At 42.3% G+C, this 18,955-nt stretch overlaps 1 protein-coding gene and 1 long non-coding RNA gene across 12 annotated transcripts in view; one reads left to right on the forward strand and one right to left on the reverse strand.

The window, feature by feature from the left end:
• Positions 1–18,955, forward strand: part of ppfia4 (PTPRF interacting protein alpha 4) — a 551,689-nt gene that overhangs the window by 253,490 nt on the left and 279,244 nt on the right. The window lies entirely within an intron of this gene.
• LOC116986771 lies at positions 1,569–11,911 on the reverse strand. Its single transcript, XR_004415567.1, has 3 exons — positions 11,875–11,911; positions 11,702–11,707; positions 1,569–2,431 (listed from the first exon to the last, which is right to left on the reverse strand). It is a non-coding gene; the product is annotated as an uncharacterized LOC116986771 (long non-coding RNA).

An 18,955-nucleotide genomic window follows, 5' to 3' on the forward strand; every position in this document is an offset into this window, starting at 1 on the left:
AGGAAGTGGATGAGAAAGTGGGATAACATAGTGCTAGTGTGTGGGAAGGAACTGCAGTTGCTGGTTTACATCGAAGCACAAAATGCTGGAGTAACTAAATGGCAGCATTTCTGGAGAAAAGGAATAGATGACGTTTCGGGTCGAGACCCTTCTTCAGCCCAAGAGTCGGGGGAGAGAGAAACTAAAGGTATGAAAAGGCACAGAACAGATCAGAACTGGCACCGATGACCCAGGAAAGGTGGAGCCCACAATGTTCCATTGCTGGATGTGGAAGAGGTGATAATGGAGAGATACAAACAGTGAAACTAGCAGGACGACTAGGATGAGGAGAGACAGAGAGGGAGGCAATTTAAAGGGCCTGTCCCACTTATGTGTCCTTGGCAAGCAAATTACGCGACCTCGTGGTCGCGTTGAGGCGCACGGGCATCGTGTGGCCGCCCGGGGCCGGTCCCACTGAGAAGCGCGGAGGGGTATGTAGTTGTGCGCGACAACGCGCGGGTCTCCGAAATTTTTGTAGCGAACAAAATCTTTGCGCGCCAACAGCCTGTCGCGTAACTGACGGCCAAAGTGGGACAGGCCCAAGACCTTGGCGCGACACAACGTCTCACCTCGAACAGCAGCAGAAGCAGGCAAACGATCGCCGAACTCGGCCTGGGGCTCACGGCCGTTGCGGTCCGGATCCGCCCCCACTTCTACTCCCAGAGCGGGGCCAAGAAAATTGAAGATAGACACAAAATGCTGGAGTGACTCAGCGGGACCGGCAGCATCTCTTTATAGAGAAGCAATGGGTGACGTTTCGGGTCAAGACCCTTCTTTCAGACTGAAGAAGAGTCTCGACACGAAATGTCATCCGTTCCTTCTTTCCAGAGATGCTGCCGGTCCCGCTGAGTTACTCCTGCATTTTGTGTCCATCTTCAAATGACGTCACGCGCTCCAGACGGCTGTGCGCACGCATGAAATCGCGAGCGACCTTCGCGGGACCGTCGCGCCTCAACACGACCATGAGGTCGCGTAATTAGCATGCCAAGGACACGTAAGTGGGACAGGGGCTTTAGGGTTAATTGAAATTAGGGAAATCAATATTCACATCGCTGGGGTGTAAGCTGCCCAAGCAAAATATAGGGTGCTGTTTCTCCAATTTACGTGGCCTCACTCTGACAATGGAGGAGACCCAGGATAGAAAGTTCAATATGGGAATGGGAGGGGGAGTTAAAATATTTGGCAACCGGGAGATCGCGCAGGACTAGGCGTACTGACGTAGGAGTTCAGCGTGTGAGAACTTGTATGAATTGGTGATTGATGATCAGCATGGACTCAGTGTTCTGCATGGACTCAGTGTTCTGCATGGACTCAGTGTTCTGAAGTGACTGTTTCTTTGCTGTATCTCTTTTTTTTTAAATGGTCACTATGAGATTTTATGTACAAATGAAAGTTTTGCACTAGCGATAACAATGATGCTTTGAATAGTAGTTTGCATCAACAACACCTGGTTTCCCTTCCTACCATGTTGAGGTTTCTACTGCCTCTGGTTGGTGATAAAAAATACAAGTAGGAGACAGTGGGAGTAAAGTGCATGTGTTATTATCAATTTTGTTTTGATGTACTATTGCAGATTTGATCCTGGGACATTTTTTGGCATGGCACCACTGGCATTGCTTAATTACAAGACATTTAATGATGTGACATTAGCCCGTTTTGCAAATATTATTTCATCTAAGTTAGTCGAATACCTTTAGCCCAATGTAATATATTTGTGTTTAGTGATGAATCACAATTTCTAATTAGAAGCACACAATAAAGAATACAAATATGTAAAGCTATTTTAAATCAAAACTAATTCAGTATTTCTAGAATATGTTTCTGTAATATATGTAATACAACAATTAAAATTACTAATTTCTAACAAGATTTTAAATAATTGTGACATATTCAATTCAGAGCAGGTTATAGAAATAAATTAGAAAGTAAAATGGTACATTTCATCAATTCTGCTGAAATCGTGCTTAAGGAAGTTGAGGGATTGTTAAAAATGCCTCAAAATCCATATCGGAGAGCAGTGTTTTTTTGTGATGATACAGCGTACCGTCACATCTAAAAGGTTAAACGGCATTATATCGTTTTCTGGCTAGGTGACGTATATATATTAATAGTGTAAATGGCACTTTATTTGTCCACAAAAGAATGCTGTTAGAAGATATAGTGGTGGTGCAATGTTTCAGCTAACGGACGTAATCCAGAGGCCCAGGCTAACAGTGGAGATATCTAAATCCAAACATGGCTGTGGTTGCTGCAGAATTTAATCTTAGTTTAAATAGTTTAAATTTAAATAAAGTAGGCAGTAATAATAAGTTTATGTTCTAACGGCAGAATTGGGGCATTCGGACCATAAAGTCTACTCCGCCATTCAATTATGGCAGATCTATCTTTCCCTCTCAAACCATTCTTCTGCCTTCTCCCCATAACCTCTGACACCCGTACTAATCAGTAAGGTGTTGTTAAATGATGTTAAAACTCACCTGCTTCATTAATGTTCGGTAGGTGTGGAAAGGAAATGTGCTACATTTCTCTTGCCTGCCCAACACTGTGGCTCATTCTTATGGCCCAATCCCACAGGCGATTTTTCAGCGGACTGCCGGCGACTGTCAGAGTGGAACACACACACACAAACACAAACACATCGCAAAGGCGGGGGCCAGAGCAAACGAGAGAGCGCGGTCTGAAATTCACTCGGTACAAAGCCAAGGTAATACAGACACACACCGTGATGAACAGGAAGGTTGGTGCTGTAATTAAGACGGCTAGCACAGTGTACGGTAAGTCCTTTAAAAGAGGGGAGAGGGGAGAGGGGGGGGGGGATAGGGGGGGAGAAGGAGAGGAGACAACTTTTAAGAAGCCAGACAATTTTTAATAAGCCAGAGATACACAGCTGTGAAGTTCGGCGGACATTTAACATTACTGGTCGGTTATCCTTGGTTCTGAAAACTCCTGCTTACGTTTTTTTCCCCCAATGAGCCAATGAAAATGACCGGTCAGCAAAGGCGATTAATTAAAACTACCTACGACTACGTCGACTACCCATAACTACATGGCGACCCCACTACAACTGCACCTACGACTACAGGATTATTGATTTTCTCCATGGAGACCATTTTTTGGTCTCAGAAAAACTTTCAACATCTTGATAAATTTGCGGCGACCATACTGAGGCCCCGACTATTTCCCAGAATGCAGGAACTCCTCGCGACCATGAAGGAGACTCACCAGAGACCACCAGCGAACATGTGGCGACCATGTGGCGAGCGCAGAGTCTCCTGCACTCACCTAAAAAGTCGCCTGTGGGTCAGGCCCATTAAGTGACCTCGCAAATGACGCAGTGAGATGGGAATTTGCACTGTCACAAAGAAAAAAGGCTTGATTTTAAACTAATCCTTACTGAATAGGTTGATTGAACAAATGATGTGTTGTTTTTGCTATGGTCCTGCATAACAGGATCGAGCATTGAGCAGAACCCTAGACAGAATGAAGCTGGGGTTGTGAGGATTTTCATTCAATACATAGGTGTGTCCAAGATATCCCAGCTGGTAGTGGAGGTTCAGATCAAGTTGTTTTTTTGATCTCCAATTTGAGTTTGGGATGTACCTTGTAGAGCAAGACAAAAAGGAGTGGTTCACTACTGGATTTGAAGGGACAGACTTAACATGGAAGAAAAAGTGATTTCATGTGGTTAAAGCTGAGTCATTTGTACATTTAGCTTCCCTGAAATCTTAGTTATGTCAACCTATTCTATTAAATTGTGCAACAGATATTGATTTTCCTGAATGCAAGGCAATGAACTAACCAAAATTAAAAACACTACAATGGCATTCCTATATCTTAAGGTGAATGTTTGTAGAATTCATGCATTGGCTTACTGATAGAAAATATATGGCATTGGAAATTGAATTGACGGGAAAATCAATGTTGTGGCTTATCTCATCCAAGCTGAGATTGGGTTGGAGATGGACAAGGGTTAGTATTGGGGAGTGATGATAGAGAGACTAGTCTGTACAATATTTGATCAGAACTGAGACCTGGCGGGCTGCGCGGCAGGATGAAAAAGATCTGATGGGCCGCGGCCTGCAGGGAGAAGCCGTCTAGCCGATCCGTCCTCATCCCCAAAAGGCCGGAGAGTATGCAAGTGGTGAAGACAGATGCAAGGAGCAAGGCCGCTTGGAGGGTGAACCAGGAGCTGGCCTTCCACGCCCTCAAGGTCGGCTGTGGGAGTTGCCCCCCGGGGCACAAAGGTGGACAGGCGAGGAGAGGGACATCGGTTCACTGGACAATCGAGATGTCCAAGGAAGATGATGGCTGGAGGTTCCACAGCAGCCTGGGACTCGCCTGGATCGGGCGCTGCTCATAAGACCTAGAGTGTAGACTGGACTTTGACAATGGCGCTATAACCTGGCGCCTATTGCAAGTGGTCTGAGTAGACTGTGTACATTTTGCTAATCGGGGATTGTGCTTGGGTATGGCAATACTTTTTTTCTTCTTTTTTTTTCTTTTATGTTTTGTTTATTTTATTAGAAGTTAATACAGTACAAAACAGTACAGTGGAACCTAATTTTAGGTGCCAACTATGTCATACCGTAATCCATTCTATGTACAACCTCTACTTTTATGTTTTGAGAAGGGAAGTAAGACAAGAAAAAGAAAACAATAGAAAGGGGAAAAATAGATGGTAGAGAATAGAAAAACGTGAAGTGTGTATATGGTATGGCAATACTTTAATGAACTGTGTGCAACAAAGAATTTCACTGGGCGTTTTGCACATGTGACAATGAAGCACCAGTGACCATGGTACACTGGAGGTTGCAGGACAGACCAAGTGGCAGAAGGGACAAAGGATGAACAAATGAATCGGGAGCAAAGAGCATTCCTCTTCTCCTATCTTTGCCCCTTTCTGTCTCTCATTTTTTCCTTCACTTAATTCCCAATCCACATCTGACCTAATTCCCAATACACCACCACCTTTTACACTCCTACTGCCACCCCAGGATTTAATGCTTATTTTCATAAATTAATTCAACACTTTGAAATACAGCAAAGAAAATTATATACTTAGAATTACAGAAATTACTATAATGACCCAGTCATAATTTGAAATTCTAGGCTGAGGCAGCAGTCTGCAATTAAATTGTCACACTGATAGCAAGCAGAATCCTTTAGACCAAACTGCATTAAGGAATCTTATGTGAAAATAATTTCAAGTGAAACAGAAGTTTAGATATTTTGTTGTAATCCTAATCCCAGCTGGAATAAAGGCAACAAATAAACAGTCTGAAGAAGGGTTTCGGCCCGAGACATTGCCTATTTCCTTTGCTCCATAGATGCTGCCTCACCCGCTGAGTTTCTCCAGCATTTTTGTCTACCCTCAATGAGAGGAACTTCGTTTAGACTTTAGAGATACAGCGCAGAAACAAGCCCTTTGACCCAATGAGTCTGTATCGACCATCAATCACCCTAGCTACACACTAGGGGCAATTTTACCGAAGCCAATTAAACTACAAACCTGTGTGGGAGGAAACCCGAGCACCCAGAGAAAACCCATGTGGTCACGGGGAGGCTGTAAAAACTCCGTACAGACAGCAACCGTAGTCAGGATCGAACCCGGGTCACTGGCACTGTGAGGCTGCAACTCTGTACCACATTGCCGCCTGCAGATTCTCATTCACACATTGTTGTTCTTGTTTGGTGGACTTTTTGTGGAAAAAAGATGGTTGTATTCATTGATCTGATGGCAACGTGCTTGTTTATATTTCTAGGATATTTGTGGTAAGATGTCTGGTACATTTATTGCCCTTGTATGTATTGCGTACAGAGTACCCGATTATCTCCTTTTTCCATTTTTGTGCAGTAAAACAAACTCGAAAAAAATGCTCGGTGTAAACCCACTAGGTGCCAATGAAATATGACATTTAGCTGTATTAAATTTAACCAAACTGTTATCATCCCTCAAAGATCAGCACCTGATTGTACAGCTGTGAAGAAACGAGTTTCTCTCGTATATTTTGAGCTTTCTTTGTCCATCGTTGAAATGTTCACCAGGATTAGAAATCAGATCTGATTGATCCAACGTTAAAGAGGATTTCACTAAAGTTCCTGAGCATCATTTTGTGTGTGGTTATTAAACTCATTGGTGAGATTTATCTGTTCTTGGCTTAACTGATTGCTATCACATCAAGAATTAATTCAAGTCAAGAGAGTTTATTGTCATGTGTCCCAGATAGGACAATGAAATTCTTGCTTGCTGCATCACAACAGAATATTGTAGGCATAAATACAGATCAGATCAGTGTGTTCATATACCATAGAATATATATATATACACACATAAATAAACAGATAAAGTGCAATAGGTTGTTATAGTTCAGAGTTTATTTGAAGTTGTGTTTATTAGTCTGATGGCTGTGGGGAAGGAGCTGTTCCTGAACCTGGATGTTGCAGATTTTAGGCTCCTGTACCTTCTACCTGATGGCAGCGGAGAGATGAGTGTGTGGCCAGGATGGTGTGCGTCCTTGATGATGCTGCCAGCATTTTTGAGGCAGCGACTGCGATAGATCCCCTCGATGGTAGGGAGGTCAGAGCCGATGATGGACTGGGCAGTGTTTACAACTTTTTGCAGCCTTTTCCGCTCCTGGACGCTCAGGTTGCCGAACCAAGCCATGATGCAACCGGTCAGCATGCTCTCTACTGTGTACCTGTAGAAGTTTGAGAGTCCTCCTTGACATACCGACTCTCTGTAATCTCCTCAGGTAGTAGAGGCGCTGATGTGCTTTCTTTATGATTGCATCAGTGTTCTGGGACCAGGAGAGAACTTCGGAAATATGCACGCCCAGGAATTTGAAGTTCTTGACCCTTTCCACCATCGACCCGTTGATATAAACGGGATTGTGGGTCCCCATTTCGAAGCTGCACAATCAGGTGCTGAACTTTGAGGGATGATAACTTTGGTTAAATTTAGTACAGCTAAATGTCATATTTAATTGGCACCTAGTGGGCGTATGCAGAATTTTTCTCGAGTTTGTTTTACTGCACGAAAATGGAGAAAGGAGATAATCGGGCACTCTGTACACAATACATACAAGGGCAATAAATTTACCAGATATCTTACCACAAATATCCGCGAAACATAAACAAGCACGTTGCCATCAGATCAATGAATACAACTGTCTTTTTTCCACAAAAAGTCCACCCCTTCCGGTCCAAAATCAGTTCCTTGGTTTTGCTGGTGTTGAGAGCCAGGTTATTGTGCTGGCACCATTTGGTCAATCGGTCGATCTTACTTCTATACTCTGACTCTTCCCCAACAGTGATACGTCCCACAACAGTGGTGTCGTCGGCGAACTTGATGAAGGAATTCACACTATGTCCGGCTACGCAGTCATGAGTATAGTACAGCAGAGGGCTGAGCACGCAGCCTTGAGGTGCTCCCGTGCTGATTGTTATCGAGAATGACACATTTCCACCAATACAGACAGACTGTGGTCTGTGAATGAGGAAGTCGAGGATCCAATTGCAGAGGGATGCGCAGAGACCCAGATCTGAGAGCTTGGTAACCAGCTTGGAGGGGATGATGGTATTAATGCCGAGCTGTAGTCAATGAATAACAGCCTGACATTCTGTTTTCATGCCAGGCATACTGTCGTAGTTTTTAATGGTGAAACACTGGGGAAGTGCCGAATGTGACCTGTTTTTTGGCGGTCTTAAGCGGCCTTTTCACGGGGCGACTTGACGCAAGAGTTAACCGGAGTTTAACATCGTGGGAACCTCGTGCGATAACAGTGCGGCATTCGTGGACCACCGTGGACCACCGTAGCGCTAACGGCAGGTCATCGTGTAACTTGGTCACTCGGGAGAAAATTCAAGAAAGTTTGAATTTCTCCAAGAGTGACTTGTACACTTGTGGTTGAGTATTGCAACATTATATGAACGTAGTGGCCAGTGCGATATCCGTAATAACTCTTGCGGGTACCGTGGGAACTCCTGCGAACGGTGAACCCGGAAGCTGGACAGAGGGAACAGAAGGTGAGTAAAAATTATCTTATGTGGGATTGAATTTAAAAAATAAATAAAAATAAAGATTTGCATCCGCATATGGACATCAACTTATTCATGAGTTATGTTAATGAGATTCAAGAAAATAACTATAATCTTTAAAAGGGACTTTAAAAGGGACTTTACTGAAAGGTTACGCATTTTTATGGTCCGTGAGAAATTTTTCACATGTACTTCTTTGAGAGATACAGGTCGGAGTCCTCGGGTCCAGGGGTCCGGAACGCTACCAATCAATGTTGTACAGAGACCCGTGTAAGGAGTGAACTGCACATGCTGGTTTAAACTGAAGACAGACACAAAAAGCTGGAGTAACTCAGCGAGTCAAGCAACATCTCTGGAGAAAAAAAGCTGATGTTTCGGGACGAGACACATCTTCAGACTCAATTCCGATTAGGCTGTCTGAAGAAGGGTTCCGGTGTTGGGGGAGTCCAGAACCAGGGTCCCAGTTTTACAGTCTACCGTGGGAACTCTTTAACTCAGTAAAGTAAAGTAGCCTTTATTGTCATATCAGCGCACAGGCAGCAGTTGACTGTTGCTCTATTCAGTTTCCCAGGGGGTCGGGACGGGACTGGAGTTGGGAGAGAAAGGTGGGGGAGTCGAGGGAGAGGAGGGGGAGACAGATGGGGGTGTCTTCATTTACTGACGGCGGGTGTCTGTCACTGAAACAGGCAGGTGAGATTTCACATCCACCTTGTGTGTGCCTCTCTCTCTCTCTCCCTCCCTCTTACACAGGCTGAGAGACTCTGCCTCTGTGAGTGTACGTCTCTTTCTCCCCCTCTCCCACACACAGTAAGACCGAGGTACTGTGCTCAGTCCATCTGTGTCTCCCACATACACAGTAAAATATGTCTCCAAATGAGCCAATTCAACCAAGAGAGGATATATATAGTGTGTGAAAAAAAAAGTTACATCATTTGTGTCACGTGTAGTTCACGATGTTCATTCAAGATTTAACGGGAAAACTCGGGAAACGGACAAGTCACTCGCACAAATAGCAGAAATGCCGAGTACCGTGGGAACTCTTTATCTACCCCCGTTATATCGTGCGAGACTCGTGCTGGACCACGACCTCTTCACTCTGGTGACATCTTGCGTCAACTCGCCCCGTGAAAAGGCCGCTTAAAGCAGTTAACGCAAGGAGACAAATGTGTAGGAAGGAACTGCAGATGCTACTTTAGACACAAAATGTTGGAGTAACTCAACTGGTCAGCATCTCTTGAGAAAAAGAGTAGGTGCGTTTCGGGTCTGAAGAAGGGTTCCGACCCGAAACGTCACCTATTTATTTTCTCCATAGATGCTGCCTGGCCTGCTGAGTTGCTCCAGCATTTTGTGTCTACCTAACACAAGGAGGAGATGTAGAAGCGTATCAAGGCCTTGGGGTACATCGCGGTTTACACTGGCATCAGCCATAAGTTTAATAAAAAATTACTAGTTCTTTTGTGGCATAATTATTTTATTGGGGGTGGATGTAATGAATCAGTTTCCAGTTTGTAGGGAATAGTCATAGTTAAGTTAATTATGAGCTGATGGTATCTGACTCTAGGAACAATCGTAACAAAATAGTAACAAATTAAATACGTGTGCAGTGATCTGAGCTGCCTTTCTGACAGATTAAGGCAGCTGTAAAGTATTGTGATGCTAACACAGTAATGCAGACAGCTAGTCACAATAATTGCGTTGGGCAGGAGATGCATGAGGTTAGAAATCAAAGGCATGCCTTTATTGCTATTGTCTCTGACAATATTTTTTGCTCTTCGTCAGAAGGCATTGCAGTATTGAATTGACAGGAAACTGCCTTCTGCACACTCACATTAGAATATGTCCAGCAGTTATACTGCCGACGCGAATGAGATGAATATTGCAAGCAAAAGCAGTTGCATAACAGTAGCATCACCCAAAATCCACAATGACAAATCAAACAAATAAATATGCTTGTGGTTCCCAGTTAATGTCAGTTATCTCTCCCTCCTTGCTCATTTGCCAGCTTGATCCTGGAGGCTCTGAGAGAATTTCCTGGATGTTCCTGCGACTTCCCCATCTGTCTTAATGTTCTTTTACTTGTACAATTGCTTCACATCAGCAGATGCTGGTGCAAAACGGCCGTTAAATCATCACTTCCATTAAACTGCCGCAGCAACTGTGTTAGATGAACACTCGACTGGTTTTCATCAGGGCTTCATTGGAAAGGGGTTGATCTCGAATTTATCTCTGAGAAAAAATGATGTCGTGTTCATGTAACCCCTGCAATTGCGCCGTTCCATCTTTGCCAGTTTATTGCTGGGTTTCTCGGTCGACAGAATGGGAGCACAACTTTCTGATGAGAGACTGGTGCTTTCTGCCACTGTTTCAACCCTCATTCTGCACTCCAAAATAATGTTGTCTGTTGAAATGATACCATGCAGTTAAAGTCATATAATAATATAGCATGGAAACAGCTCCATCAGACCAACTCATCCATGCTGCTCAAGGTGTCTACCTGAGCTATTCTCAGTTGTCTGATTTTGGCCCGCATGCCTCAATCTTTTCTATCCATGTACCTGTCCAAATGTCTTTTAAATGCTACAGTATATACATACCCACTTCCCCCATTTCCTCTGGCAGTTTGTTCTATATAACCACCACTGTTGAATTATATCCCTCTCACCTTGAATCTATGCCCTCTAGTTTTAGACTTCTGTACTCTGGGAAAATGATTGTGACTATTTTCCTTATTTATGCCCCTCATGATTTTATGCATCTGAGGTCAGCCTTCAGCTAGACTCCATGGAAAACAATCCCAGCCTATCTAGTTTCACCACACCGATGTTGTTGTCATTTCACTGCACATCTCGTATGTGTATGTGACAAATAAACTTGACTTGACTTGACTACTAACTATGCCATCGACATTCTCATCCAAATCACTAATTTAGATGACAAACAACAGGGGACCTAGCACCGATCCCTTTCTCACACCTCTGGTCATAGGCGTACAACCTGACCAACAACGTTCCACGGCCAGCCTCTTTGTATATTCCTTCAATCAAGTCAATTTTGTATCCAATTGTCCAGCTCACTCTAGATCCTTTGTGATCTCCTCTTTCGAACTAGCTTAACACACGTGTAGGACGGCAGATGCCGGTTTACGTTGACGATAGACATAAAATGCTGGAGTAACTCAGGGGGACAGGCAGTATCTCCAGAGAGAAGGAATAGGTGACGTTATGGGTCGAGATCCTTCTTCAGACTGAGAGTCAGGGGATATGGAAGAGTAAGGTGTGAAAACACAGATCAGAGGGGACAATTAAAAGCAGCATTTTTATTTCTTTCTCTTTTTATCTTATTCCTATCTGCTTTTCTTTCTCTTCATTTCATCTTTCCAAACATTGAAATATTGAAATACTATACTTTATATTTCCTAGACTTTGTCCAAGTGAGGCTTCTACATTAATTAGTGAATTAGATTGTGAACTGCTCTGAAATGCAACCGAGTCCTTGTGAAGGATGCTGCATGGTTAAATTGTTGTCTCAAAGCTCAGTCTGTGGAAAGTTGCCTTTCGCTCATGCTGACTACAAAAACTAGAGCATTATTTTCTCTTGTCCTCTTCCTCATTATCCCTCTCCAAACCCCAACCTCGCACAACGCATGTTTGCATTGATGCAATATGTTGCATTGTTTATTGCAAGTGAGCGTGATTAAAATGTGTAATGCTCATAAGTTCTAGGAGCAGAATTAGGTCATTCGGCCCATCTAGTTTACTCCACCATGCAATCATGGCTGATCTATCTTTCCTGCTCAACCCCATTCTCCTGCCTTCCCCCCATAACCCCTGACACCCGCACTAATCAAGAATCTATCAATCTCTGCCTTAAAAAATATCCATTGACTTGGCCTCCACAGCCATCTGTGGCAATGAATTCTATAAAGAATGATGGAAAGATGAGCGATGAACGAATAGTTGTCACAAGGCTAAGTTAGAAATTGTGAGGTTTTTTTAATCAATGTCCCATTTTTCTATCTCTATTTCTATTGCCAAACACACCACCCTTCTCACCTATTGCCACATGTAAGTTTAGTCTATTAGTGGAATAATACACTCCAGTTGTACTCAGCACCACTAATTACTTTGCAAAAGGCACAAGCATCTAGCGTTGGTAATTTTGTATAAAGTATAATTGTAATTTGCTTTGATTTAAAGATGGTTCTGATTTTCATTCATTCAAACCCAGTATTCGACCTGTGCATACATCAAATTAAACCTTGACTTTGAGAATAACTATAAAGAGTTCCGCATCTGTTTTGTGCATGCGTGTGATGAACAGAGCCTGTTCACAATATAATACTATAATAATTATGTTATTTTCAGCCTTCCGGTGTGACTAATGGCCAAAAATGCCTATTTCCCCCATAAATTGGAATTAACAATATTCGTTGAGATTTGTATTCTGCTTTTCACGCAGAGAACCTCAAGACTGAATAAATGGCAGCGTTCTTGTGAAAAATAAATGCTCAAAATAAAGTCAAAGACTATTAAGCTACACCTCCGAATAGAGGAAGGAAAGAATAGAGTAGTGAGAATAAAGAAGCCCATTTTGTTGGAGTTTTAGAAAACTAATTACGAGCACATCATTTGGGCTGATGTGAAAGGAAAATGTAGATATACTGTCAGTAGTAAAGAAATGTTTAAGTAAGCCATGGAAAACTGATAAAAAGGGTTTGGCAAATGCTCAATTGATAAATGCACATTTATATGTTGCAGCGCTGAGCTGCACTGACCCAAGACCTTTGTTTTTAACCGCAGGTAAACCTGCGTAATTTAACCTTTGTAATTTAACCAATTACATTTAAAGTCAGGGAAATCATGAGTTGAGGACCCATGTCAGGCACTTAAGCATAAAATTAAGACTGACACATTACTGTGGCAGCTTGGGGGAGTTTCTCTTTTGATGAGACATTTAATCAAGATCTTTTCTGCCCTTTGGGGTGCATGAAAGATCGTGATGCACTTTTTTATCAGATCAGCATAGTTCTCCCTGGTGTCTTGGTCAATATTTGTTCCACAGCTGATATATTTAGACGTTCGAATTTCGAGATGAAGAGATACAGCACAGAAACAGGCCCTGCAGTCCGCGCTGACACTATCCTACATAATAGGGACAATTTACAATTTTTAACCAAAGCCAATCAACCTACAAACCTGCACCGTCTTTGGGATTGGAGGAAACCGGAGCACCTGGAGAAAACCGACATGGTCACAGTGAGAACATACAAACTCGGACAGCACCCGTAGTCAGGATTGAACCCGGGTCTCTGGCGCGTCAACTCTACCACTGATATTATTGTGCTGTCTTACAATGCTATGTGAGAGAGCTTAATTTGTGCAGGTTGGATTGTGTGTTTTGCATTTTCCAGTTGTAAATGTACTTTAGGTCAAAGCTGTAAAATGAGCTCATGAAACGTGCCATGGAAATGAAATCTTGCGTTTTCTCCTAGTCTCTGTTGGATAGGTTAACTTAGGCAAGAGACATTTTTAAAGTGTTATTTGAGGCATTGCCAAGCTCAGGAGTAGCATTAATCCTTGCACCTGATCAACATTCTGTGTTCTTTGGTGGAGAGTGGCGCAAAGGTAGAGTTGCTGCTATGCAACGTCAGAGACCCAGGTTCGATCCAGACTATGGGTGCTGTCTGGACGGAGTTTGTATGTTCTCCCTCTGACTGTGTGGGTTTTCTCCGGGTGCTCCGGTTTCCTCCCACACTACAAAGACGTACAGGTTTGTAGGCTAATTGGCCTCGGTAAAATTGTAAATTGTCCCTAGTGTGTAGGATAGTGCTGGTCGGTGCAGACTCGATGGGCCAACGGGCGCTGTTTCTGCATTGTATCTCCAAAGCCTAAAGTCTAAATCTTTGAGAGGTGAGAACAAATTACACCTACTGGAGCTGTGGAGCTCTATTGTTGGACCTATTACTCTCACCAAAGTCCACAATCTGAAGGCTGCTATGAAAAAAAGCCTCACTGTAGATTTGTTGCTTCTTTTTATATACTAATTTTTCTCAGAGCCCTGAAACCCCTTGGATGACATTCCTGGTGACTGTGCTGAGATTGTGTGACATGATGCACAAAGAACTGCAGATGCTGGAATCTTGAGCAAAATACAAAGTGCTGGAGGAACTCCACTGTGTGCCTCCAACACTTTGTATTTTGTGCAACTTGATGATTTCCAATCACTGCATTGGGAGGTACGATGGCGCAGCGGTAGAGTTGCCTACTTGGCTTCGGTAAAAATTGTCCCTAATGTGTAAGATAGTACAAGTGTACGGGATCGCTAGTCGGTGGGCCGATATGCCTGTTCCCGTGCTGTATCTCGAAACTATGAAACCAAGCTTAACTAAAAACATGGGCCTGCAGGTGGGAATGAGGCAGATTAAAAGGTACAGCTGCAGCATTTCATAATTCACCTCATAAATTATTAAATTATCATAAAGAATCTGAAGAAGGGTCCTGACCCAAAACATCACCTGTCCATTTTGTCCAGAGATGCTGCCTGACCCGCTGAGTTACTCCAGTATTTTGTGTCTTTCTTTGGTATAAGCCAGCATTTGCAGTTCATTTTTTATTACATCATAAAATATCACCTTGGCGTAAGATTTTTGACGTAGTGATGAATGGTTGTCCCTGAGAAATCGTTGAGAATATTCCAGACTTTTTCCTTGCAAACTCTCTTGCGCAGATATTGATATTGGCTGTTCTAGCTCTGTTTGATTTTAGTTTACCCCAATCGGTTCAAAATTATGAATTATGTTTAAATTGGTGAACAATTAAATGTTACCAGCCAAGTGTTTCCTTTACCTACTCCAGATTGGAGCTCAGGAATTAATAGAAAGAAAATTTCAGTTACAAATACTGGAGAAAACCACGGAAAAATATGTTAAAAGTGTACTTTCATAACATATACAGGTTTTAATAATTGAAATTCCTTTTCTTGGTCCAAGAGGTTAATTGATATTGTGTTAATAATGATCACGCCATTGAAAGGTTAAATACACTGTTCACACTGGACTCAAAACATCTGAGAAATGTATAAGTGGTCATCGTGAAAATCAACAAGTTGTGGAAATAATGTAGAGGTGAAGGGTAAAGTCCCGGTTGCATGGAGCAATTGGCATGGAGGTTAATTCATTAGTGTCTGGGTATTTATAATTGAGAATGCATCTCTGACTCCTAGAATTTGATGGTCAATTTACACAATAATATTTTGTAATATGAATTCCCCAGATTTTATTCCTGGAAAAATTTACTGAGAGAAACAACAGCACCACATTAATTCACAGGTTTCTCTCTCTGCAAATGCCGACTTACCTGCTGTGTGTTTGCAGCATTTTGTATTTTTATTTCCTGTTTTGATTGTCATAAGTATTTTGCTTAGTTTTCTACTACAGTGAAAAAGTGTGTCAGTTCTTATGATTTTACTCCTTTTCAATTGGTTACTTTTGCATTCTGAATGCTTATTAGTTATAAAAACCTATTTCTATTTTTCCATTTAAATTCTATTGCCAATGAATGCACCCAATCACAATCCATCAAAAATTCTATGTAATAAGATTCCTCCAAACCATTTTGCTGAAATTGGCTGTCTTGTCAATTTCTTATAACCTCCAATATTATTGAAAGATCTTTGCCACAGTAAAGGGCCTGTCCCACTTTCACGACCTAATTCACTACCTTTTTTACTTGTGGACATTTTTCATCATGTTGAAAAAACGCCCCGACCTACTTGATGCCACGAGTACCTACGACTAACATCACGACCTACCTACGACCGCCTACGACCTCGTGACGACCATGCTGCGAGTATGAGTCAAGGGCAAACTCGGCAGAGGTCGTGAATGAGGTTGTGAAAGTAGGGCAGGCCCTTAAGTCACATCTACTGTAATTTCAACTATTTCATTATGATAGCTGGAGTGGAAAGAAGATTTAAGGGATTCAGTACTGTAACCTCAGACCTTTGTCTTTTAGTTGTCCCAGTCGTTTAGCCTGCACCTTCCTCCCAGCAGCACTGCAGTTTTTAATGATCTACTTTCCCAAGATTGTTCTTCAGAAATGAAAGATCATATTGAACCTGCTCTCATTCCCAATGGAAACAGTGATGTTAACCTTTCCTTCCATTTTCCTCAACTATGTGCCTCTTTCTCCATTTGAAGGTAATACTGTTCCTCTTTTATTACTTGTACCATCCTGATCCCCACAATTCACAGATCGCACCAATTCAAATTCAGCCATGGCCCCATGACAAATTTGGCAGATTGCTTAAATAGAGAAACTCCGATTTAATCACAATTCATGTCTTTGTGAGCGTACATGATTTAAATACAGACAAATTATTAAATACAAAGATGAGGTGATCATAATCTAAAATAATACAAAATTAAAACACAGCAGGATGATTACTTTGTGTATTACGATAAAGGGTTTTTTCTTGCAAGCTGAATAGTCTTAGCGAAAGTATGATAGAAAAATGAATTGCTGCAAAGAACAAACAAAATGGAAATAATTAGAGCAATTTCATTTTCAATCTCTTGATTTGATGGGATTATCTAAATCTACCACCTGGCATTATTGTCATTACCAAGTAAAGAAAATGTAACAACAAGGAACAACAGGTACTGGCTTATACAAAAGAAAGACACAAAGTGCTGGACAGCTCAGCGTCTCTGGAGTAACACCGACCGGTGATGTTTTGGGTTGGGATCCTTCTTCAGAATGATTGTAGGGGTAAGGAAGATAGGCAAAACCCCACCTTTCCATGTTACTCCAGAGATGCTGCCTTACCGCTGAGTTACTCCAGCATTTTGTGTCTTACCAAGTAAGAGAAATACTGCTTATCCACTCTGTTTATTCATATTATTTTATTGATCTTCACATTAAAAATTAGCAGGTGGTACAAAATTAAAAGTTGGCTCAGTCACAGCTGCATACCAAGTCTTCTTGTCTATGAAAGAATGCAGGTTAGATTTTGTTTGGTTGGCCTGGGTTGGATTTTCATCTTTATTTTAAAGCAATCCTCGACCAACCATAACCTCATATTTCCTTTTTCACCTCTGTAATGTCAACATGTCCTTGGTATAACTCAATGACTGGATGTGTACACTAACTGTGTACACTCTAGCTGAGATCCAAATAGTGTTTCCTATAGTTCCTCACTGCCCTCACATTCTTTACCTCAGCCAATAAAAGTAATCCACATGCTGGAGAAACTCAGCGGGTACAGCAGCATCTATGGAGCGAAGGAAATAGGCAACGTTTCGGGCCAAAACCCTTTGAAGGGTTTCGGTCCGAAACGTTGCCTATTTCCTTCGCTGCATAGATGCTGCTGCACCCGCTGAGTTTCTCCAGCATTTTTGTGTACCTTCGATTTTCCAGCATCTGCAGTTCCTTCTTAAACACAAAGTAATCCACATGTTTGTTTGGAGCTCATCTATCTGCCATGTTGCGTTCAGAGATCTGGACTTGCATTTCAAGGTGCAGCTGTTTGCCTTGTCTTGCTTGCCCACTTATGCGCCATCTTCAGGTGGTTTACCTCATTGCGACATGGTGGCATAGTGGTAGAGCTATTGCCTAACAGCGCCAGATACCCGGGTTCAATCCTGACTACCCGTGCCGTCTTTACGGAGTTTGTACATTCTCCCCATGACCTGCATGGGTTTTCTCCGAGATCTTCGATTTCCCCCCACACTCCAAAGATGTACAGGTTTGTAGGTTAATTGGTTTGGCATAAATGTAAAATTGTCCCTAGTGTGTAGTAGTAGGGTAGTGCTAACGTGCGGGGATTGCTGGTCAGTGCAGACTTGGTGGGCCAAAGGGCCTGTTTCCACACTGCATCTCTAAGCTAAACTATTCTGGGGTGAATTCATTGGCTACTTTTCTTCCTCACCATCAATTACATGACTAATATTTTTATCAGCTGCAAAATTATCAATTACAGTTCCATCACATAATTCCTGATCTTTGATATACCATGACAAGCAAGGAAGCCTATGGAACCTCATGGAAGACAGCATACCAGTCAATTAAACATCAGTTACTGAAAATACTTTGCATCCAACTTAATACTTCCCTAGTCCCCAAAGGCTTTTGTATTTCTGACAAGTCTGCCTTGTCAAACATCTCACTAAAATCTCCAAGAGGACTAAGACTCATCAACACTCTTTAAAACAAATTAACATTCCCTTAACAAATCCACACTTATTGACATTCATTAATTTATGCTATTTTAAATGAAGGGCATAGACTGTTCAAGGACAGTGATTGATGCTGGCTCCAAGAATTATTCCAGTAAATTGCTTTAAGGCTGTCTGGCCCATTATTAATTTGCCTATTCTTTCCTGAACACTTTATGAAGCAATACTGTCACATTGCCCATCTTCCAGTGTCCTGGTAAACGATGGCCTTTGTATACATGTGTAGGAAGGAACTACAGATGCTGGTTTGTACCGAAGGTAGATACATAAAGCTGGAGTAACGCAGCGGGACAGGCAGCATCTCTGGAGAGAAGGAATGGGTGACAATTCGGGTCGAGAACCCTTCTTCAGACAGTGGGTCTCGACCCGAAACGTCACCCATTCCTTCTCTCCAGAGATGCTGCCTGTTCCACTAAGTTACTCCTGCTTTTTGTGTCTGTCTTCGCCTTTGTATACATGTTTCACTTCTTGCTTTTCCAACAAACTGAGGAAGTGAGTCAGAGAACATATTTAGTTTGGACTGTGAACCCCTTTAATATTTCCTGTGCTCTGTTAATAATATCAAATATTCCACACTCGTTCTCACAAAATGCATTATGTGCATCATACCCACAATGTAATGAAATTAAATCATTCTCATGTCTC

The sequence above is a fragment of the Amblyraja radiata genome, chromosome 24 (genome assembly GCF_010909765.2).
Source record: "Amblyraja radiata isolate CabotCenter1 chromosome 24, sAmbRad1.1.pri, whole genome shotgun sequence".
NCBI lineage: Eukaryota > Metazoa > Chordata > Chondrichthyes > Rajiformes > Rajidae > Amblyraja > Amblyraja radiata.